The following is a 23,524-nucleotide window of genomic DNA, read 5'->3' as shown; positions in this document are numbered from 1 at the left end:
GGTGACCTATGACAGTCTTCATGGACTGAAATAGGTATTTCTTCTTCTAATAATTGAGATTTCTCAGTTTAAATGAGCATGCACAAAACATACAAGGTCAAGTAAGTAATAAAATGTCGCTAAAGGACTATAAAAACCCGAATTTAAAAGCAAAACAGTTTTATCATACCTCTGCGTAGGTGAGCCCTATGGCAGCAGTACAGGGACTTCTTGGATAGTCCATCTCTATAGGTGGCCTCTTGTTAAAGTTCTAGAAGTTGGAGCTTTAAAATGGATTCAGGGAGGTCAGCTTTTGAAAATAACATCAAATCATGAGTAAAGACATTGCCCGCCAAATACGATTGTGATTAAATATATTTGAAAATGCAGGTTTGTTCAAATTATGGTCCTTTCCAGGTTTACCCTGTCAAGTGTCATAACCTTGATCCTTTGGCTTTACTGAAACAATGGCAATATTGTTAGCAAGTAAAATCACAGAGGTGCTTGGGTCTCTGGAGAGCAAGGGCAGGGCTTGATTTTTCTTCAAGTCTTCCTTCCAGGGGAATGTGTCAACCAACCAGTGTTTGTTGTTAGTTTCAGGGGTTTGGAGAAAGTGGGTTTGCCACTCACGCAGCCCCACGTGGTCATTTTCCCTGGCTATTTACAGCGGTCCAAGGGCTTGCCCTAGCCCTTGGTGGGTCAGATAATCAGCCTTGATTTGACTAAAGGCAGACTCAATGCCACAGGAGGCTGATGTACAAAGCCATGTGGTCATTTATTAATTTCCACTGAGAAATAGAACTGTCAGGTGGGCCAGATGTGCCCATGTGCCATCGCGAGTAGTCCATTCCTCCCCAGAGGCCGGGAAGGCCAGAGTTAGCTCTCTGGGAACATGGCCTCAGAGCTAGGGCAGGAGGGACATGAGACAAGGGCTTGGTCCCAGCAAATTTGTGTGGTCCTTCAGACCATTTCTATATAGTTATTCTTGTACCATACACTGGCTGGGCACTTCTTTTCCAGAATGGTGTTTGTTTCAAAGATTAGCCTTTCTCTAATTTCTATAACTAACCAACTGCCTCTTACTGATGCTCTCTTTCTTTAGATAATTAAGTTTTCAGCAGTTGGGCTACCTGGAAGCCACTCTATATTTTTAAGGTAACTTGTATATCTCTGCTCTGAGCCCCTTTGGGCTCACAGGAAATAAGAGCCCCTTTGGGCTCTTATTTTCCTCTCTGTGGAGAGGGACACTCAAGTCATGGTTGCCTCTATTTAAAACCTATATGTAAACAATGAAAGCAGAAAAAGCTCCCAAGAGGTTATGTGTTATCAGGAAAGTGTATTATCCTAGGGAGGGAATCTTCAAGGTTAGGTAATCATTGACCTCATGGAGAGGACAAGGAAGTCATATACCAGATGGTGTGGGCAGTAGTGGGAGATGATGGGCAGGAGCCCCAGGCTGCAATGGAGATACTATTTGAGCAAAGATAAGGAGATAGGCAGGTCCGCTTCGTCTGATAGACTGTGGGGTGGGGCCTTGTCTTTTTCCAAGTGTGTCTCTAGCACTTGGCAGTGTCTGACACATAGTAGTTGTCCCGGATACACAATGGAAAGGCATAGATCAAAGAAATCAATTTATTTGGAGTAGAAGGTTTCAGCCTGAAACGGGATTTCATGTTGGGGAGTTCTGAATCAATGGAAGGACTACTAGAGCTAAAATCAGAGGATCTGAGTTGTGTGATCCAATACATGACTTAGAGCAAGGCAGTTAACCTCTTCAAGCTAAATCTCCTTTGTAAAACAAGGATGGTAATACTCACTGTATCCACTTCACAGGATTGCTATACAATAGTGAGCACAATTGTGAATGGGAAAATACAATCCTGAGTGGGAAAGCTACTTTGGAAAGCACTGTGCTCACAGAAGGTGGTGGCAGTAATGATAAATAACCTAGTTCCTCTGGCCGTGCAAGGAAAAGCCACTAAAGAAGAGGTTGCGAGTCCATCTCTGTTGAATTCCCTACCCATTATGTAAGATCATGGGCAGCCTGCTGATGAGGTTCCACGGGGCTGGAGAAGGAAGTGGTGTTTCTCACCCAAGATTGGCAGACTTGCCAAAATTAAGAGAGCAAGCGGAGCTGAAAACCTAATGAAAAGCTGGGTTCAATTTAAGAAAGAAGAAAAAGAAGAAGATTCCAAATAGGACAACAAGAGTGAAGCATTAAAGACAGAAGCATGAAGCCAGGACTCTGAGAGCTGTACAGAAGAGATAAAAGCAGTGCCCTAAGTATAAGCACATGCCCAGAAAAGAAGGACTGCCTGTGGTTGCTTTTTTTTTTAAACTTTTGTTTAAAGCTTTATTGAGATACAATTCATATACCCACAATTCAACCATTCAGAAGATATGATTCAACAGGTTTTTTTTTTAATGATTTTATTTATTTATTCATGAGAGAGGCAGAGACATAGGCAGAGGGAGAAGCAGGTTCCCCCATGGGACATGGGACTCGATCCCAGGATCCCAAGATCACGACCTGAGCCAAAGGCAGACACTCAACCACTGAGCCACCCAGATGCCCCAATTGAACAGCTTTTTAATGTATTTGCATGGTTAGGCACCCATCACCACAATCAAGCTAATTTCATTAGCTTGAGAAGATAACCCACACCCTGTAACTCCCTAATTTCTTCATCCCGCCTTCATCCCTAGGCAGCCTACTTTCTCCCTTTATAGATTTGTCTATTCTGACATTTCATATAAATAGTATCATACAATATGTGGTTCTTTGTTACTGGCTGCTTTCACTTAGCATATTTTCTTTTTTTTAATTTTTAAAAAATATTTTATTTATTCATGAGAGACATAAAGGGAGGCAGAGACATGGGCAGAGGAAGAAGCAGGCCCCCTGTAGGGAGCCTGATGTGGCACTTGATCCCTGAATCCTGGGATCACCACCTGAGCCAAAGGTAGATGCTCCACCACTGAGCCACGCAGGTGCCCCACTTAGCATGTTTTCAAAGGTTTCAACCAATATTGTAGTATAATAGAAGGAGGTCATTTCTCTTCACTGCTGAGTAATATTTCATTTATGTACATGCCCATATTTTGAACATCCAGTCAACAGCTGATGGACAGAAATCTATACCTACACTACTTATCATTAAGGGTGAGGGCACAATGAAGACTGTTAGGTTTTGTAACATGCCAGTATTTTCAACCCTGTTAGGATATGCCCAAAAAGCTTATGCTGAATAAAAGGGCTGAAATTGTCACTGATTGGCTTCATATCCAAGTATGAAAAAAAAAAAACCAGTCCATGTTACCCACTTAAAAATATCAATGCCTCTGTATCCTCTTAAGGGCCAGCCTTTCATAGAACAAATGCTCATTTAGGAAGTGCAAGGGAGTACCTGAGTGTGTAATGCTATTCTCATTGATAGCCATGAGAAAATTAAATGTCCCATTAAATCCACTTAAAAGAAAACTGTGAACTACTAGAAAGTCCTTGCAGTAAGACACTCTTTCCTTCCCTTACACGCCATCAGCAGGGCAAGTTATTCAAACTGTTTTATCAGTTGTGAAAGTTGCATTGAGCTCCAGCCTTGTGGCCAGAATACCTGATGACCAGCCACTGAAGCCAGGGCTTCCCTAGGACAGCAGGTCTGGAGCTTCCATGGCACAAAAGTCACAAGAGTCATCCTGGCATCACACCTCCAACCTTTCCCTCATTGGCCACGTGGGCTCATGGCCCCGAACTCCAGGCCCTGGCTGCAGCTATGCAAGCGGAGTCCAGAATTAAACATTATAAGGTTGGATCTCCTCTTGCTGGGAACCCCCACCAATGAGATGAGGGAGACCATACATGGATTGAGCCAAAGTCTGCTCAGGCGGAGGCCCACAGGCAGCAGGACCAGCTCTGCTTTCCCACATGTGATGGGAAGCTGGAAGGAAACAAAAGACACGATAGTCTCTTCCAGCTAATTCTTACCTTTGGTTGAAAGTGATCATCACACTTGGATATTTCTGGCCTTGAGCCAGAGATCCCTTCGAGCCCTAGAAGATTTTCTCTACTGAAAGATGAAGAAAACAGGGCCTCTAGGCAGATTTCCTTTTCTGACTTATGTGCTTATTGTAGTTTATAGTTTTCTCAATTTATAAGTAGCACATTCCATGAACATTTGAAGGAAATTAAAGCAAAGTAGAAAAGATGCTGAAGAAAAGAACAATAACTTTCCACTCAGATTTCACCACCACATCTGCTCTGTTTTCTCTTTGTGGGAGTCTCGATATATTTGGACTTACTGGGTTTGTTCATCATATGTTTCTGTCTTCTCTGTGTCATTTTTGTCTCTATTCAACTGTGAGAAAATGTCTCATTTGGTCTTCTTGCCCTAACTTAGTACGGCCCTGGCTACCAGCCTCCATGCATTTCCAGATGTGGCTACTGCGCTGTGTCTTAAATAGTCTTCCTGCACCTATGGCTCCCTTTTGCTGTCTACCTACCCCTGTGCCTTGGGTGAGTTTGCCCTCAAACCCCTCGAGGACACAAATTAGAGATGGTGTAAGGTTTCCTACTACTGGGTTTGACGTAATACTTTCAGAAGGGAACATTTTTCCTTTGATTTCTCAGGTTGGACCTCTGATCTTAAAAAAAAAAAAAAAAAGCAATTACTATGTCTGAGGATTCTTTTTCTCTGTATAGAGAGCTGTCCCTATGTGTACAGTATTGGGAGAGATTCCAGCAGCAACCATGTGGGTGTCCCTTGTTAAAATCCCACAGACCAAGTAAGGAAAACAATGGCAGATTTTCTGTAGTTCTGCTTTTTCAGATTAGAGGTAGCCTTGGAAGTGGAAGTAGGTGGGGCCTGACAGCTGCTGAAAGATTTGCAGCAGTGCTGCCCTGTGCAGAAGTTCCTTCTCTGGAACTCCTTTCTTAGCCACTACCACCAGCAGGACCCGCTTCATATTTGGAGATGCCCTTGGCTCCCAAGGGGAGCTGGGAGTGAGTACCAGAGAGGGCCTCTCCCTGTGCGGGGGTCTACACTGGTGGGGTTGAGATTTCACACTTTACCCAGGTCCCTTCACCACACCTCCAACTTTCTCATGGAGGGGCCTCCCCTCAGTTTCTCCTCTTCCAAAATAGATGGTTTTAGAGGGAGCTCGGGCTCCCTTCCACTCCCTGTGGCAGACAGGATGTCACTATCTGTCTACTCAGGGTCTGTCTCCCCGCTTCCCTTTTGCCTACAGAACCCTGATTTCGTCCACTCGGACATTGTGTGCAACACAGTGTGGGCCATGATTGACTCACCTGAGCCAGTGGTTCTCCAGGAGGGTGGTTAGCCACACCAGAGGATGCTTTGGAAAGGTGTGGGGAGGTAGAGGGTGGAAGGGGATATAAATGTCACAATGATTCAGGGGCACCAGACACTGGGGCCAAGGGTGCTGAAGGATGCCCTGCAACCTGTGGCATACCAGCCCTGCACATCCTTCCAATGCCCCCTGGAAATTCACGTAGATGAGAAAACTATCGTCAGCGCCTAATGATCTATCTCCATTTTACAAGTAAACACAAATACATGTTTCATAGCTTTAAAAACCACTGAAATTTTCCAGAAGTGTAGCTATTGCATAAATTGAGGGAAGAATGTGCTATGCTGTTATGTTTGTGCTGTTTTGAAATTTACCAGGAGCTAGTCACTATTACAGAAAATTACATCACTGCTGGGCATCACTGCTTGTGTGTGAGTTGACAGTGCCACACCCCAACATTGTAGCTGTCACATGTAATTATGTGACGGAGGGGATGTGAGTCTCTGCTAACAAAATCAAATATTATTAAATAAAGGGAGATGCACGAAACACAGAAAGCTGAGATAAATGCATTAAAAGTTTTAAAAATAATTGCATGTTTGTCATCCCATGTTACAATTTTTTTTGTTGTTTAGCATAACGATAAGACATCTATGTTGTGAGAATAAGGCCATTTACGCTTTGGGGGTTGCCCTTTTTTTTTTTAAGATTTTATTTATTTATTCATGAGAGGTACAGAGAGAGACGCAGAACCATAGGTTGAGGGAGAAGCAGGCTCCCTGTGCAACGCCCAATGCAGAACTCGATTCCAGGACCCCGGGATCATAACCTGGGCCGAAGGCAGACCCTCAACCACTGAGCCAGGTGTCCCTGTCTATTCTTTTTCAACTTTATTTTCATCCTCTTGACAGAATAAATAGTTTCAAACACCTTCTCCAGAGCCTTTTTTTTATTATGCGTTTTTTTCTAGAACATTTTCTGTTTCGTTGCTTATTGAAGCACAAGGCCTCCAAGGGGTTTTGTGTTGTGTTGTGTTTAGGTCCTCAGGGCTGACTGTTTATCTCGACATGCATTAAGTCTTTAAGATAGGGTATGGGTTTTCTGTGGTACTTCCCCAGTTCCCTGTCCCATGTCAGCACAATTATTTTTGACACTGCACTTAGCAATAGGGCTCAGCTCACTTGAGAGAATATCATAGTCTTCATTGTCTCCACTTCAACAGCCTGTAATTTGTCTGGACAATTAAGGGTTTTCTCTTTCTTTCTTTTATCCTTTACAAACAAGTCTGGGTTGTTATGACTTATACTTACATTGTTTTTATTCTAGTGCGCGCTTGAACCTCTGCTCTTTCATCTTTCTGTACTTCCTGTATGGAATATCTTTTGATCTTTTTTTTTTTCTTTTTTCTTCCCAACCATTCCTTTAAAATAGGTGCAAAAGTCTGAATGTGATATTATGTCTTCTAATGGAGTCCTACACAGGCAATCATACATTGAAATGCATACATTTTATTATAAATTACTTGCCTCATTTCTTATTTTTATGTTACATTTATGGCATTGTTCTTAAGTTATGGATCTAGACCAGTTATATGATCAATTCATTGCCTCTCCGGACAAAGAAGTATTACAAAATATTTGTTTACTGAAAGGAGGGAATAAGAGGGGAAATTTTTTCTGATAGGGTTGAGTCAAGGGCAAATGCAAAAGTCCCGTTCTGCACTGCCCCAGCCTCCCTGGAGCCAGGGTGGGGGTTCCTGTGACCCAGTTCCAGTCAGTGAGATCCAAGCAGATGTCTGCTGCATAGCAGGGTTGGAAAAGCCTCGTGTTCTCTTGATAAAGGAGGATACCGTGGCTTGCCTGCCTCCTCTCCCTTTTTGTAACCTGGAATGCTGATGCGTGGCTGGAACTGCAGCTTGTGACAGTAGAACGATTGGTTGGAGGAGAAAACCAACACGCCAAGGATGACAGAATGGAAGGAGAAAGCATCTAGTGCACACACGACATCTTTGACCTACTGAACCAATACAAATAACCCTCTGCTTCTGGATATTTTGTTATGTGGGGAAATTTTTTGCTTAAGCCATTGTAAATTAGGTTTCCTATTACCTGCTTAACTAACTAATAACTGACTATTCCTTTGCCTACAGTGAAATGTAAGTTTGCCGGTCTCACTTGTAACTGCCACCCCAATGACTCTGTGGCTTCCTAAATTAGTATTGATTTGGGAATCACTATTTAGAAATATCTGTGAATGACTGTTCCAGTAATCACCACTGTGTTTAGGGAAACTGCCCATAGTCTCTCCAAGATGCTCCCTTTTGAATGTTTGTGCAATCTTTTGAACAAATCATAGGGGAAATTTTGATCCAGTGATGACTGCTCTTTGATGCCTTCTTAGGAAGGTCGCTGGGGGCAGCCTGGGTGGCTCAGCGGTTTAGCGCTGCCTTCAGCCCAGGTCCTGATCCTGGAGACCAGGGATCGAACCCACGTCGGGCTCCCTGTGTGGAGCCTGCTTCTCTCTCTGCCTGTGTCTCTGACTCTCTCTCTCTCTCTTTGTGTGTCTCATGAATCAATAAATAAAATCTTAAAAAAAAAAAAAAAAAAAAAAAGGAAGGTCGCTGGGCAGGACAAGCCTGGCCTGGAACCCTAGATTGCTGGACCTGAAGGTTGTGTGGAACAGCATGTTGCTGGAGTTCTGTTGTTAGCTAATCCAATAGCATAGATGAAATAAATCTGTTAACTCTGCTATGTAGCCACTTCAAGCTAATTATTTAAGTGAAGTGATTTTGCCTTCATATGGAACATTAGTCAATTAAATTACATTTGACTACCCATAACTTTTGTTCAAGGAGCACTTCATATTCAGACACCTCTAATCAGAGCATAAAGCATTTAAATACTTAATCTGATTACACAGAAGTGAAAACCGTAATGCATGACATCCTCCCTACTAAGGGAAACCTTCAATCATTATGTCTGTGCAAGACCAGGCTTTGGGAACAATGAGAAACTACCAGCAATCACTTAATTTGAGGAGTATAGGAAAGGTACCCAAACTATTTTCCAAAAACAATTCCTTGAAATTATGCACGTACCAAAATATAAAATGATGGAAATTATAGTACACTTGACTTATTCTCTAACCAACCACCAGACAGTACAACAGGTTTGTTAAGAGACAATTTACCTTAGGACACGGAGGTTATTTTGTCCAGAAAATAGGTCACTTGCCATAATTTCATGGAAAAGTTTTAGTTGGTGCCCATCAACTGCTGTTTCCTTCAGTACCTGGTTTGTACCAGGCCATGTCCTGGGCATCAGTCAACATCAACAGCAGGAGAAACATCCCTGCCACCTTGAATTGATGGTCCAGAGGCTGGGGCAAGTGATCAAAAGAAAAGATGCAAAGGTTGACCAGGTCAAGATGAACCTTGGGGACAGACAGGTCAGGGATTTGGACTTTGTTCCAAAAGCTCAGAGAAATCAGTGGATGTTTTGCGTAGCATTCTCCACATCACTTTTGCATTGTAAAACCATCTTTCTGGCTGCAGAGTAGAGACCAGACGGGGAGCAAGCAAGATCAGAAGCCGGAGTCCAGTCAATAGGTGCATAGATGGGGCAGCAAAGAGGAAACAAAGAGAAGGCCTGGGGAGATATTTAGGAAGCTGATTTGAAAGGACTTGGTGGATTACTAGACATCAGGTTGGGATGATTATGATTCAATGGGCCTGAGTTGGTGCCCAGGAAGTTAAATATCTTTAAGAAACACAAGCCAAGAGTTTTAGAAGAACAACATTTCCCTGAAGAACTGGAGACCTAAGAGCTGGTGGATGGTGCCTAGGTCACTTAGTCTGGCTTCTTCTCTCTTGGCTAGCTGGCACTTCCTACTTATTTCTACACAAGTGCCCTGCCTTTCTTTCCCCTCCAGCAAACCTCTGGGCAAAGCAGAGGTGACAGATCCATCGCACAGGGAACTAGATTGAGCAATCTTTGAAGGAAACTTTTCACGGCCTCCATGCTAGTAGAGGAGATTAACAAGATTTGTTGAAGGTCTGCCCTCATGTTTGACTCTGGTTAGATGCTCTATGTTGTCTCATTTAATACAGAAGTATTATTATCCACATTCTGATGAGAAAAAAAGTTGAGATCAGAGAGGTGAGTAAGCTGTCTAAAGTCACATGATTAGGAGTTGATGGGGTCTCAATTCAGGTCTGCCTGGTTCCAAGGAACATGTATGGCTTCATGCCATTGCCTAGTGCCTCTGCTGAGCAACAGCCATAGTGGAGTGTGAATAATGGGGCTACTCCCATTTTTACCACCATAAAACTACAAGATGGCATGTGGTTGAGCCCAGTTCAACCAAAGTCCCATCTTAACCCTACGACTTGTGATTATTTCCTGTTGATGTGCCCATCAATTAACACATCTGAAATTTAATACTTTAGTCAATCCTTGGCTAGCATTGTAGATCTGACCTTCCACCCACTTAAAGAAAGTGTGGAGATCTTTTCCACTGTCAGATACAAATGAGATCCAGCTGCCTATGACTTCAACCCCAGGCCAGATGTTTTAAATGTTAAGTTTCCTGCCCAATGTATCTTTTCATTAACCAAAAATTTTTTAACTGCGGGCTGCAACCCATTAGTGATCCTGAAATCAATTTAGTGGATCACAACAGCCTTTTAAAATATTGGAACAGAATAGTCTAGAAAAGAACAGAACAGAAACGTACCCCACTAAGTAGAGGGTGTTATGCCATGAAACTTACATGTCAGTTGTTTTGTGTGTAATGATTAAAAGTATATTTCTTACAATGAATTGTGGCTTAAAAAAAAAATGGAAAACCACTGCTTTGGAGGGCTCTGTCATCCTTTTTTTACAGTTCCTGAAAGAGCAGCTCTCTCTACCCATGGGAGAAAGTTAACTTAAAAAGGAATGGGAAGGAAAAGACAAGTGGAAGGCGGAGCCTTACTGCAGGCAGGAAAATAACAGCTCACAATAAATGGAGATGTTCTTGTCAACAAGTCATCCAAGGCCAGTGTCCTCAGAGAGACTCTACAGTAAGTTATTTTGTTGTATCAACTTTACTGTTTTCTCATGTCTCAAGATTGCTTTGGGATATTGCTTTGTAGATACTCAACAGTTTGGCTTTCTGGACGCTGCGGCATGAAACAAAAAAGTGTGTGTGTTTCTTTTTTTAACTTTTCATTAGTGGAAACGTTTTAAAAATTTACAAAAGTAGCCAGGATAGTTTAATGAAACCCCACGTACCATCAACCCGCTTCAACAATGATCAGGTTCTGGCCAATCTGGTTTCATCTATACCTTACCCACTTTCCAGATGGCCTATCATTTTATCCATAAATGTTTCAGTGTGTATTCAAAGAGGTGATTTTTGAACACTGATGTCTACCAAGGTCCTCACATGCTGCAGTTGAAGAGAACTGCATTCCTTGAGACATGAGGCTTTGGCCAAAAGACAAGAACAGGCAGTCAGGCCCCATAAAAAGTAGGTCAGATGGCTTATATTCCATCCAACCAAAGACCCCAGAAAGGAAAACTGCTCACATATCCCAGGACAACCTCCAAGAAAAAAAAAAAAAAAAAGGCAAGGCTAGGGTGCGGGAAAGGGTGGGTGGCAGCAGGGAGAGACAGAATGGTTTATGAAAAGCAAGACATAAATTAAGAGCTCATAGTCACCATAGCTGACTACCAGAGACTGGTCCAACACTGTCACTTTGCAGATGAAATAACTGAAGCCAGAGAAAGTGACTCGGACCGAAGGGCCAGAGGACGGCCCTTTTGATCTTTAGTCCCCAGAATTGAAACAGGACATGAACACATTTCTCATTCAAAGCTGTTGAAAGGATGGCCTGCTAGTCAGGAAGGAAGACCAACTGTAAGCATGAAATATCTACTAAATTGACATTCTAGACCTTCATCTTTCTGGAGTCAAATCCCCGGACCATTAACCACTTGAGACCAATTATATCTTTAAAGAAAACTCAACATTCCAAAACTTTCCTCAGCTTACCTGCTTCCTCAAACAACTGATTCCTTCCTGTTCCATGTCTCACCCTTGCCTCAGGGTCAAGTCCAAACTCCTCAGCCAGGCCTTTTATGGCCTCCTATCCCTTGACCTCCACCCCACTCATCTCCATAGAGTCAGATTGCTTTCCCCTATGACCCCTGAAGGCCCCCAGGCTGTTTCCCCTCTCGTGGCCTGCTAGGGTATTCTCTCTTGCATAGAACTTTCCTCCTCTTGCTCCACAATTTATCCATCCTTCTTGGCTCCCTTCAACTCTCTAAGCTTTGAGAAGCCTGGTACTCCCAGACATGCATGCCTCTATCTCTCCCCTTGTCTGGATGCCTGCAGTATTTCAAATCTGTTTCATTCACACGGGTGCTTTTTAATACTGCTTTTTAACTATCTTACCTTGGTTCACCTAGTGATCTCATCTGACCTACTCTCCTTGAGGTTAATAACCGAGTATTCTGGGGCACCTGGGTGGCTCAGTCAATTAAGCCTCTGCTTTCGGCTCAAGACATGATCCTGGGGTCCTGGATTTGAGCCCCAAAGTCAGAGTCAGGCTCCCTGCTCAATGGGGAGTCTGCTTCTCCCTCTCTATCTGCCCTTCCCCCTACTTGTTCACTCTCTCTCTCTCTCTCTCTCTCTCTCTCTAATAAATGAAAAATAAAATAAACTAGTGGGATCCCTGGGTGGCTCAGTGGTTTAGCGCCTGCCTTTGGCCTAGGGCCTGATCCTGGAGTCCCGGGATCGAGTCCCACATCGGGCTCCCAGCATGGAGCCTGTTTCTCCCTTTGCCTGTGTCTCTGCCTCTCTCTGTCTCTCATGAATAAATAAATAAAATCTTAAAAAAAATAAAATATACTAGTATTCTCCTTTTGTGGACTATCTCCCATAGTGAATTAAATAGGGGCAACTTGGGACACTTGGGTGGCTCAGTTGATTAGGCAGCTGACTTTTGATTTGGGCTTAGGTCATGATCTCAGGGTTGTGGGATCCAGCCCTGCATGGGGCTCTGCATTCAGTGGGGAGTCACGCTCAGTGGGCAGTTGGCCTGGGGATTTTTCTCTTTCCCTTTCCCTCTGCCCATCCCCTAGCTCATGCTCTCTCTCACTCTTTCTCTCTCAAATAAATAGATAAGTCTTTTTTAAAAAAAGATGCTTAACTCTTCAAAAAAATAAAAATAAGAAATAAATAAATAGGGACAACTTGTCAGTCAGGGCAGCAGGGCATTATGGAATGAGCTTTGAAATCAGAATACCCTGCGTAGCAACCGCAGACTCACATCTCAGTAATCATGTGATCATGGCCAAGTTCACTGACTGTCCTGAGTCTCATTCTCTTCTTGTACCATTCTCCTCTTTGTAACATATACAAAAGATACAAAACTTACTATCTACTTACCCAGATGATATTTAGAAATTCTAGGCCTATGTTACTAGAAGCTACTGAGTAGTTTTGTGCCACACCACTGAGGGAAAGAAGCAGATTTCATTCTATCATTACTTTCTCAACAGCAACTCCAGGAGAAAATTGTGCCATGAGCCAAGCCCATGGAAGCTTAAGGCGAACCCTGCTAACACTGAGAGGGTTTGACAGATGTGATTTACAGTGATTATTACAGACTCAGCAAGAAATGCAGAGGGCCTCAGGGAGACATATTAGTATAGTAATTAACAGGGGCTGCTTCAACAAAACCAACCTGAACTCTCAGTGGTTTGGCCTATTAAAAGTTCATCGCTGTTGCTGCTGCTCCAGTAAAGTTGGACATGAGTCAGGAGGCTGTCCTCCATCTTGCAACCAGGAACTTGAAAATGTGACACCCAGACCATTGCAACAGCGGAGAGGAGTTTAGATGGGAAAGTGACCCATTTCCTCTCAAGTGAACCAGGAAGGCTGCACCTGCATGTCAGGTATGTGCTACAGTCCCATATGCATGGCCCAAGCGCTATAGTCAGTGCACAGCTCAGGGCCCGGTTTTCCCTTTAGTGTGGTGGTATTGTTTGTATCAGCCATCATCTGAGATGAACTTCAGATTCTGCTACTGGGCCCGTGAAACCGTCTTCAGGGAGAATCTTGTCCGCTGCCACCCCGGGCCAGGCACCCCCAGGGCAGAGGTCACTTAGAAAGGTGAGCAGGCAGGTGGCCCTATGGAACACAGCAGCTGTCCAAGGACCCAGCCTCAGACTCTGCTTGTTCTCTGGACTTCTGCAAATGTCCTCAGAGCCCTGTGTTTTCCCAGCACTCCCCCTCCCCCTCTGCCCTCCTCCCTTCTTTCTGTTTATTCGGACTTTGCCCCTACCACCTGTTAGAGCCAAAATGGTGGAGGGAGAAGAGGCTGGCTGGCCACGGCAGGGGCTATCTGGACCCAAAGTCCTCAGCTCTCCCATGAGACCTGCAACTCTGTGATGGTGGAGATCATTTTATTTTGGTGCACACGGTAGGTGCCCAATACATATTTACAAGTAGGACAATAGGTACTCCTAGAGTGGGGTTAGAATGTGCACTGAAGTCAGCCACACCTTCATTCAAATTCTGGCTCTGCCATTTCCTGGGTCTCAGACCTTTGCAGTGTTATTTAATGTCGCTGAGTTCTCGTTCATGGTACTGAGATAGGTGTATGTCTACAATACCTGTTGTTAAATATGTTTACATTAACTGTCACCCCTGGTTATCAAAGATAAAACAACACAGTATGTATAAGGTACCTGGCATGATTTCATTCTCTAAAACTGGTAGTGATTATCAGCAGTTTCTCAAGGGCAAAATTCATACCTGACTCATCTTTTATTTCTCGTATTGTCTTGCACATATTAGGGGCTTCATAAACCTTACCTAGTTGGAATTCATTCTCCCAAACCGTATGTTAATGGGTGCCTCGTCCATGCCAGGAGAACTGGGGATACAAAGAGACAGGCACAGTTTCTGCATTTATGGAGTTGCTACCTAACAGGGAGAGAATGATAGTAAATAAGTGACCAAGTAATACTCCATGTAGTGGTAAGTGTGTTGAAGAAAAATGCAGTGGATCAGAGCCAGAGAGACTGGAGGGCAGTGGTTTTGACTGTGTGATCCCGGAAGGCCTCACTAAGGAGGTAACAGAGAGCAGATACTTGGGAGGACAAAGAAGCCATGGAGAGAGAGAAAGAGAAAAAAAAAAAAAAGAAGAAGAAGCCATGGAGAAACACTGGGTCAGTGACAAAAATGCTACATACATTTGCTTCCAGATCAACACCATGGTAGTTTTTTCTTCCCCCATGGTAAGTTTTGATGCTTTGATTAGAGTGACATTAACATTTCTAGTTTTTAAGCAGCCCTTAAAATAAAATTCTCCATCCCTGCTCTTGTTCTGTCTCCCCCCTTAGCTCTAAACACCGAACAAAGCCATCTCCCTCCTCCTGCTTCTTTTTTCCAGGCACTTCATTCAAATTTTATAGTCTCTCCTTCCCTCTTCTGTTCCAAAACCACTTTGATCCTTTTGTCCTTTCCTCTCTAAGTGTTCTGTGGCCCTTTTCTGCAGAAGATGCACATTTTCAGCAAAGCTCTCATCTCCATGCCCTCTGAGACTATCACAGAACAGTGAAAAGTGCTGAGCGCATTAGGGAAGCTAGAGCTGCAGACAGGGGGGAAGGTCAGAGAGAGCTGAGCCAACAGAACTGCCCGGGCAGGAGTCCCGGGGCAGCTGCAGTGGCTCATGGGCCATCGTGGCTCTCAACAGAGCTCAGAAACCAAGAGGCCATCGCCTGCACGCCAAGAGCTGTGTTGAAGCATCAACCATGAACCTGGCATCCCCTCCTGCCATCCAGGCTGACCCCTCTGGGTTCAGCAGGGCTGTGGTGAGAATGGGCCTCAGGGGGCCACAGGGGGAGAGCACACCCACATGATGGACTTCTCAGCTTTTCTTGACTGTGACAACCTAAAGTAGGGCCCACAGACAAAGTGTGGGGATGTTCACTGCGGTGGCCTTTGCGTCTGTGACCTTCTTGCCACATCTTGTGCCACCTGTATCATTTCTTATCTCACTCCACTTTAAATTGATTTACTTCTTTCCCTTTGTCTCCTAGGAAATCTTTTTGTCCAGGTGTGCAGGGTCGGGGTGGGGGGTGGAAGCTAGAAATAGGCCAAAAACTAAGTACAATGAAAACTAAACAATGATATCGAACAATGTTAATCTTAGATATACTGCAGCCTGCCAAGTACTCTAAACCTAAGGTTATATGTTTCATCAAGCTCTCTGTGCTAAAATGAAAGCAAAAAGGCAGGAAGGTAGGTTAGCAAGTGTTAGAGATGTTAAAGCCATAGTAGTGCTTATGCTTTGACTTTGTCCTCAGTTCCAATTCAGGGTGGAAGTTCTGTGTCCACGTAACACCTTAACATATAAGGGAATCTGCCAGTGAGCTTGGTTACCCCACCCGCTCCTGCTGCCATGTGCATTGTGATTTCACATGGACTCTCCCTGGGAAAGGACTTCGGCCACACCAGGTAGGCTTCCCAAGCCAGCAGCCTGGGCCCTGATGACCATGCAATAGTTATAATTTTTTGAGCTCTTATTATGTGCCAAGCTCTTAACACAGAGTGTCTGATTTTAAATCTCTAAGACATGCATTGTTATTTACATTTTAGAAGTGAAGAAGCAGGGGCTGGGTGCCTGGTGCCACAGTTGGTTAAATGTCCAACTCTTGGTTTTGGCTCCCGTCATGATCTCAGATTGGTGAGATTAAGCCCCACATGGGGCTCTGCGCTCAGCGTGGAGTGCTTAAGACTCTCTTCCTCTCTGCCCTGCTCACTCTCTCTATATATCTCTCTCTTTCAAATAAATAAATCTCAAAAAAAAAAAAAAAAAGGAATGAAGAAGCAAAGAATCTAAATTATGTCACGATTCAATCCCAAGACCATCTTACTCCAAAGTTCTTGTCCTGTCCACTATACTCCACCCTTCCTGGTGTGAGATATAAGCTGTTTGAATTCCTTGTAAGACCATTGATTTTGCTGGTGGGGTGGTTTTCAAATTCTGTTTAAGCCTTTGCTTCAGTGTTCTATTGCTGTGTAACAAACCACCAGTAAATGTAGTAGAATAAAATAGTGTTTCATTTTGAACACAATTCTGAGGTCTGCAACAAGACAAGGAGGGTTGACTGGTCTCTGCTTCACATGATGTCTGCTGGAGGCCGAATGTCTGGACAGTGTCTTCATGTCCCCTGGGACGGCTCAGATGGCTGGGGGCTGGCTGGAGCAGCTCACCTGGAGGCATGTGTTCCTGCCTCAGGTCTACTGTTTGGCTGGTTCTTTGGTTCACTGCCACCTGGTCTCTTCAGCAAAGTAGGGCTTCTTAGATGGCAGCTGAGGCCCCAAGAGCCCACTTGTCAAAGGAGAAGTGGAAGCTGCCAGTCATCTTGAAGGCTGGTGCAGCCTTACTTCTATCACATTCTTTGCTCAAGCAGTCATGGGAGCCACCTAAATTAAGAGCTGGGTAAATAAACTCCACCTCTTGATGGGGGAAGTGAAAGAACTTCTGGCCATCTTTCATCTGCACAGCTTTGAAACCTCTGAGAGGCTAAATCCTATGCAGAATTTGAATGTGCAAAACTGATAAAGGGAAGGAGACACATCGGTTTGAAGTGGGGACTTAAGGGGAGTGTGCAGAGCCTTGTCCACCCTGCTACTCTCTTGGACTTTCGATGAAACCAAGGTTTCTATGGAAGAGAACATTTAAAGCCTGACCTGGATGACAGCAGAACAAGACCCTCCAGGACCCTGCCTCTGCCTGCCTCTCTGACCTTACCTAGATTCATCTCAGCCCACCCCACTTTCACTCTCTGAGCTCTGTCCTTCTTTCTGTTTGCAAACACAGGCTTACCATGGGATTTTGCATGAGGGGGTCCCATTGCCTCGAATTCTCATTCCTCCGGTTTTGATACAGTGAACTCCAACCTGCCATTCTGACTATGGGAAACCTTCCCTAGCTAAGGCAGCCCTCCTCAGACTCCAAGCACTTTCTGTTGCATTAACCTTTCTTATTTCCTTTGTAATGCTTAATATCTAGAATGTATCTCATTGAAATGTTCCCTAAGGGCAGGAGCCTCGTCTGTCTTGTTCACTGCTGTCATTCTTGGCACCCAGTGCAGAGCTTGCCACTTACTAGGCATTTGATGAATACTCATTGAACAACTGCATGAATAGTTGAATGGATGAATGAAAAACGTTCAGTGAAAGGCTATTTAGCTCTATCTTCTCCTCCTGATGTGTTCCCAGGGCTTTCCAGAAGAGGATGGATCCTTTGGGACTGTGTAACTAATGATTCCTACACAAGAAATATTAATGCAACTAATAAAAATCGCCTCAACATGTGCTCAGTCACTACCCCTTCCTGCAGCCCAGGTCTCTGAGTCCTCTTCAAGTGCCCCAAAGTCAGGCCAGGTCCGTAGACAGATATGACTGGTAAAATTCACACAGGTCCTGAGCAAAATGTTTCCCTGCGGTACTGTGAAAATCCCCACCAATCAATTCTCTGGGATATGACCTTTGTGTAGAGCTGTGCCCCCGAGTCTACATTGCTTAGTGATGGATGAGGATAAGACTTCCTCATCCTCCTCTCCAACTACAAATGCCCATCTCAGTATCCCAACTGCCCCCTGCTTTTTTCAAGTTCACTGTGTCCAAGAGTGATATGTATGTCCAAGCATCCCCTGTGGCTAGTCTCTCAGAGAACCCAGCTGGGTGAAACCAAGCTTTAAAGGGACCTTGTTAGCTAGCAGCTCAGAGCCATGACATAAGACATTTGTCTCAGAGACCCAATTAAGAAACAAGAGAAATGTGGCTTCATTCCTACACAGTGCCATCCCTTTGGACAGAACTAATCTCAGAAAGGGCATCTTCAGCTGCTGACCAGAGAGATATATGAGTTATGAAACACTAAACACAGTCCTATGGCTCCAAAGAAGGCCTCTGTTTAGGAGATGATTCTCATGACAAACAGCTTTTGTGTTATGGTAGAGTATTTCAGCAGTTTATTCGTAAAGCGTTCTGAAAAGTTCACTTGGGACTGCCATTTGAACATAAAGCTTTTCCTGTTCCCACCCTAGGGAAGATTTTTTTTTTTTCTTACAGATTTCAAAAGATACTATGATCAGGATTAAGGAATCCCTCCCCCACCCCCCGCAAAAAAAAGAAGAAATATCTCTTGCTTTTAATTTATTCATGAATGTAACCTTTGTTTCCCTGGGCTAAACCAACTATAGGGGCAATGTGACCTTTGTTTCCCTGGGCTAAACCAACTGTGGGGGCAAATCACAGACATGGGTTCTAAGCACAGCAGGAATTAATTTCCAGTCCCTACTCCATTTGTTACTGGCATTGAACTCTTCCTGATTCCATAAATGTCCCCCTGGGGCTGCTGCCAGCCCCTGCCACATCGCCCATAGGTTCCAGATGACACACACCATCCTTAGCTGCTGCCAACAGTGCTTCCACAGAGGAGAAAGCAGGGGGGAATAACTGGTCCCCAAGTGTCACATGTCTTTCAGCCAAACTCTGGCCTTTTGGTCTTGTTTATTTCCCTTTGTAATCCCTTGGTTTAGGGGAAAGAGGGATTTTAATTAAGAGACTCCTTCTCTGGCCCTGATACTACATCTAGAAACAGGGCCATTTCTTTGTCTCTTCCTTCTGTGCCCTTCTCCACTCTCTTCAGTGGCCAAAGGACCCCAGGTCCTGAGACAGTCATTATCTTTGTCTTCATTTCTTTTTTTTTTTTTTTAAGATTTTATTTATTCATAAGAGACCCAGGGGAGAGGCAGAGACACAGGCAGAGGGAGAAGCAGGCTTCATGCAGGGAACCCGATGTGGGACACGATCCTGGGACCCCGGGATCACACCCTGGGCGGAAGGTAGAGGCTCAACCGCTGAGCCACCCAGGTGTCCCTTTGTCTTCATTTCAATCCTGTCTGTAAACCCCAGTGCCCACCTACTTGTTTATCCCAAGGAGTCCTCATGTAACCAAGAATATTTGGTGGTCTGCTTTGCAGTCCCATAAAACCCTGCAGATCTGCACCACTTTGATATCTTTAACCAGAGAATTAGTAACCTAAGTTTGGTTGCATTGAAAACTAACTCTTGCAAACATAGCAAAAGAAAAATGTTCTCTCTTCAGACACACTATCTATGGATCCGAAAATTTTCCTAGACTATAAACATGCTATACTGAAGGAACTAATGGAAACTAATAGGCATATTGTGAAGGATCCACAGTGGTAATGTTCCTTAATTTCATACAACATCCAGCTCCTTCCCCAAACTCAGTAACTCTTCCTGAATGCTTAAAAAAAAAAAAAAAAAATCCCCAAGGTCATCAATTTCATGACACAGCTCCAAATGGATTGGGAAACATTTCTCCCAAAGACAGTAGGTCTTGGTCTATTGTATGCCACCTTGATATCAGTCTATGCAGCTCTCCTTTAAGACAGTGGTTCTAAAAATGAGCCAAGGATCTTTTGGCTTAGAGCATTAATCTCCACAGTATGTACTTTAGGGGCATGAATTAATAATTAAGTTGTGATCAATTTACTTGTGATAGCCCTTCTTGGTGTCTCATCAGGAACACCACCACTCATCAGGAGAGCCAATTTGTATCTACAAATAGGAGATTTGGGGGTTGGCAGGGAGAGAAAAGTGAAGGAACAGTCCATAGACTAAAACTGTGTAGAGAGATCTGTGGTCCCAAGTGATCCGTTAAATGCTCAGGCTCACTTGGAGAATGCTTTAGAGTCATTTCTGGGGTTGCATCCTGAATGATTCACCATGGGCAAGACATTTTACCTGGCCCTATTTAAAACTTTGGAAATAGAAACCACCATTTGGAAAATACCACAGTAATGATCATAGCAGTCCAGAATCATCAAAGGATACTAAAATCAGTGGACAGTTTAATGAGAACCAGCATATTGATATATTCCTACATGATAATTCATAATTACAAAGGAAAAACTATAACCTTAGGGTGGAGAAACCCACCAGGCCCACCTTAGCCAAGTGATTAAAGCTTACATGATCAGTAATGGTGCACATGCATCACATACCCTCTACTATGATACACTGAGAAGAGTATTCTCGGCAAAAATGTAAAACCCAAAGATGATCAAGAGGAAACACTGCACAAACCCCATTTGGAGATCATTCTATGGAAATACTGGCCCATGCCCTTCAAACATTTTAAGGTCACGAGAGACAAAGAAAGACGTTAAGAATTGTCCCAGATTAAAGGAGATAAAGAAGATACGGCAACCTAATGTCATGTGTGATCCTGGATTTGGACTCTGGTTCAGAAAAAAAGGCATTATGGGACAATTGACAAATTTGATTAAGGTCTATAGATTAATTGTATTCTATTGATGTTTATTTTCTGGTGTTGAACAACTTACTGTGGTTAAGGGAGATGCACTAGGGTTGCGTAATATAATTGAAGAGTGTATGGGAATTTTTGGTACTGGTTTTACAACTTTTTTTGGAAGTCTCAAAGTACTTTTAAATGAAAAAGTTAAAAGAGTCTTTAGTCACGGATGAAATTGGGGGAAAATAAACATCAGAGCAAACTTGTGCAACAAGTAAGATTTGAAAGAACAGAACAACTCGTTCGTTCAGCAAACTGAGCGCCTAGTCTGCACCAGGGGCTTTGCTCGGAGCTGGGGATACAATGAGGAAGACAGTCCCTGCTATCTAAGACAACTAGGGCTGGACTAGAAGGATCCAGACACAATAAATGATGGGATGCTGTGATTGGGGGCTATGTTAGAAACTCGAACAAAGTATTACAGTATCACAGAGGGGAAAGAAGTAATAAAAAATTAGGATGTGTCATAAATGGACAAAAAGCAGCATGAAGACATTACGAAAGCCTGGGAAAGAGATCCTGAGGAGGGAAAGAGTGAACAGGAACGATCAATCAATCAATCGTGGAGGTGCAGAGGGCAGTATAGAGTGAAAGGAGATGCAGCTGGTTGGCAAGGGAATAGCAGAGGGATTTGGGAGAAGTAGGAGAGGAGACAGTGAGAGGGTTCGTAGGTGGCAGGAGAGAGCTGTGGTTAGGGGTGAGAATGACAATGAGGACATGGGATGGCTCCTCAGGAGTCCCTTGGGAGTAGTCACACAGTGAGGCCACAGTGAAAGGAAAATGGGAAATGGATTTATTTGGATGGCTGAGGAAGCTTGTACCCTCCCGGCCTGCTCAGAATGAGTCCAGCGGGTCACCCTAGTGGCAAGAAGATGGAAGAGGGCAGTCCAGCTGACATGCATTACCTACAAACCCAAGGGCAGGATCTCGGGTCTTTCTCTGCACAGGCCACTACTGCTGCTCTTTGCTCCCTCTCCAGTCATTCTGACCCGAGTCACTGGACTAAGCCATCCCCCTGTGACCCATAACAGTGGGACCCCCGTACCCTCGCCCTGGAAAGCAGAGTCTGAGTGGCCACTTTCTTGTACCTCAAGAAAAGCTCTCATGAAATGTACTGATCTCAGATGGTTCCAGACTCAAAAGCCAATTTCTAGCATGGCCTTCGTGATTCAGTCTGAAATGGTTTTGTTCCAAGCAGAACTTAATTACAGCTCTCCCCAGCAGCTCATTTATTAGCTCTTCTTGGAACATCTTCGACCAATTAAAAAGTAGAATAGCCAATTAAGAGATACTTTCTTTCCTGTTGAACATTAATGGAGTTAGTAATGTGTTTTAGTTATATGCCATGTCTAGTGGTTCTAAAGGTGACTTCAATTAGTCCCAAGAAGGAAAAAAGAGAAACATTAGATGCAGTCCCCATCTTGGGACAAAGATTCAAGACGTGGAAGACCAACCCTATGAAATAACCAATCTAGCAAAAAGGAAAACATGTCCAGGCTGCATCTAAGACAAATCTAAATTCTAAACCGAAAAGAAATATTTACCTCACTTAGATGGATCCATGTGCCAACAGTTAGCCAGCACTGTGTGATGAGGTGCTAGTTTGTTGGAGAGTGTGTGTGAGTGTGGAAGTGGGAGAAGAGCCGGGTGCTCCCTGCTGCAAAGATTGCTACAAGTCACAGTAACTACAAAATGAAAGACTTCCTCAACAACCGCGCTTGCAAGACCTTTGTATTTCATTTGTGAGTATGGCCAGCAGGTGGGGATAGTTCTTTATTAGTAGATAACTATCATAAGTAACCTGTTTTCTAACTTTCTAGGATGAATCAAAAAGAGAAATCGATTTAGAATTGTTAGGTCTGCATATTCCTTAGATAACATCAAAAGGATGGAGATATATATTATTACTCCCCTACTGAAGTAGTAACCAGAATGATCTTTCTCAAATATTTATTGGGTACCATGTACCAGACTCTGCATTAAGCACTTGAATCCTTACAACAGCCCTATGAATAGGTAATATACCAGTTTAAGTTGTCCTGGGCCATAGAACTGGTGTATGCTGAAGCTGAGATCTCATCCCAGCCTACACGGCTCCAGTCTTCACTCATCCATTCCATGAGATCCTGCTTCAGAGTGAACTCTAGAAAGGCTATGCAAATTTAAGGCTATACAGTGTCATCTCTATAGCAATCATGGGAAGAAAAAAAAAAAGAATGCAAAGAGCTATAGCTACAAAGCTCAACAAAGGTTTTTCCACAGAACTTGGCAAATTAATCCCACATCCTTTGGAAAGAGCAGGTAACCAAGAAGAATCAAGGACAAAAATTATATGGTCTCATTCATTTGGGGAATATAAAAAATAGTGAAAGGGAATAAAGGGGAAAGGAGAAAAAATAAGTGGGAAATATCAGAAAGGGAGACAGAACATGAAAGACTCCTAACTCTGGGAAACGAACTAGGGGTGGTGGAAGGGGAGGTGGGGGTGACTGGGTGGTGGGCACTGAGGTGGGCACTTGATGGGATGAGCACTGGGTGTTATTCTGTATGTTGACAAATTGGACACCAATAAAAAATAAATTTATTTTAAAAAAAGACAAATTTGAAGGGGAGGTTATTCATAAAGAAGGAAACCCAAATGGCTGAGAAACATTAGAAGGTTTTGAAACTCAGGAAAATGAAAATAAAGCAACACAATACCATTTCCTACCCAGCAGACTGGCAAGACAAAAGTCTGAAAATACCGTGTTGTTAAAGATGTGGGGAAATGGGAATGCTTATAATTGCTGGTGAGAGTAGAACTCAGCACAACTTCTTTGAAAAGCA

General features: G+C 43.6%; 2 long non-coding RNA genes across 2 annotated transcripts in view; one reads left to right on the top strand and one right to left on the bottom strand.

The window, feature by feature from the left end:
• Nucleotides 1–23,524, bottom strand: part of LOC140598214 (uncharacterized) — a 106,733-nt gene that overhangs the window by 22,888 nt on the left and 60,321 nt on the right. The gene's annotated exons all lie outside the window — the stretch shown is intronic.
• LOC140598213 (uncharacterized) lies at nucleotides 13,639–18,232 on the top strand. Its single transcript, XR_012000397.1, has 3 exons — nucleotides 13,639–13,756; nucleotides 15,648–15,798; nucleotides 17,569–18,232. It is a non-coding gene; the product is annotated as an uncharacterized lncRNA (long non-coding RNA).

The sequence above is a fragment of the Vulpes vulpes genome, chromosome 3, assembly GCF_048418805.1.
Source record: "Vulpes vulpes isolate BD-2025 chromosome 3, VulVul3, whole genome shotgun sequence".
Classification (NCBI taxonomy): domain Eukaryota; kingdom Metazoa; phylum Chordata; class Mammalia; order Carnivora; family Canidae; genus Vulpes; species Vulpes vulpes.
Note: the sequence above shows the minus strand (reverse complement) of the source record. Positions and strands in the feature narration are given on the sequence as shown.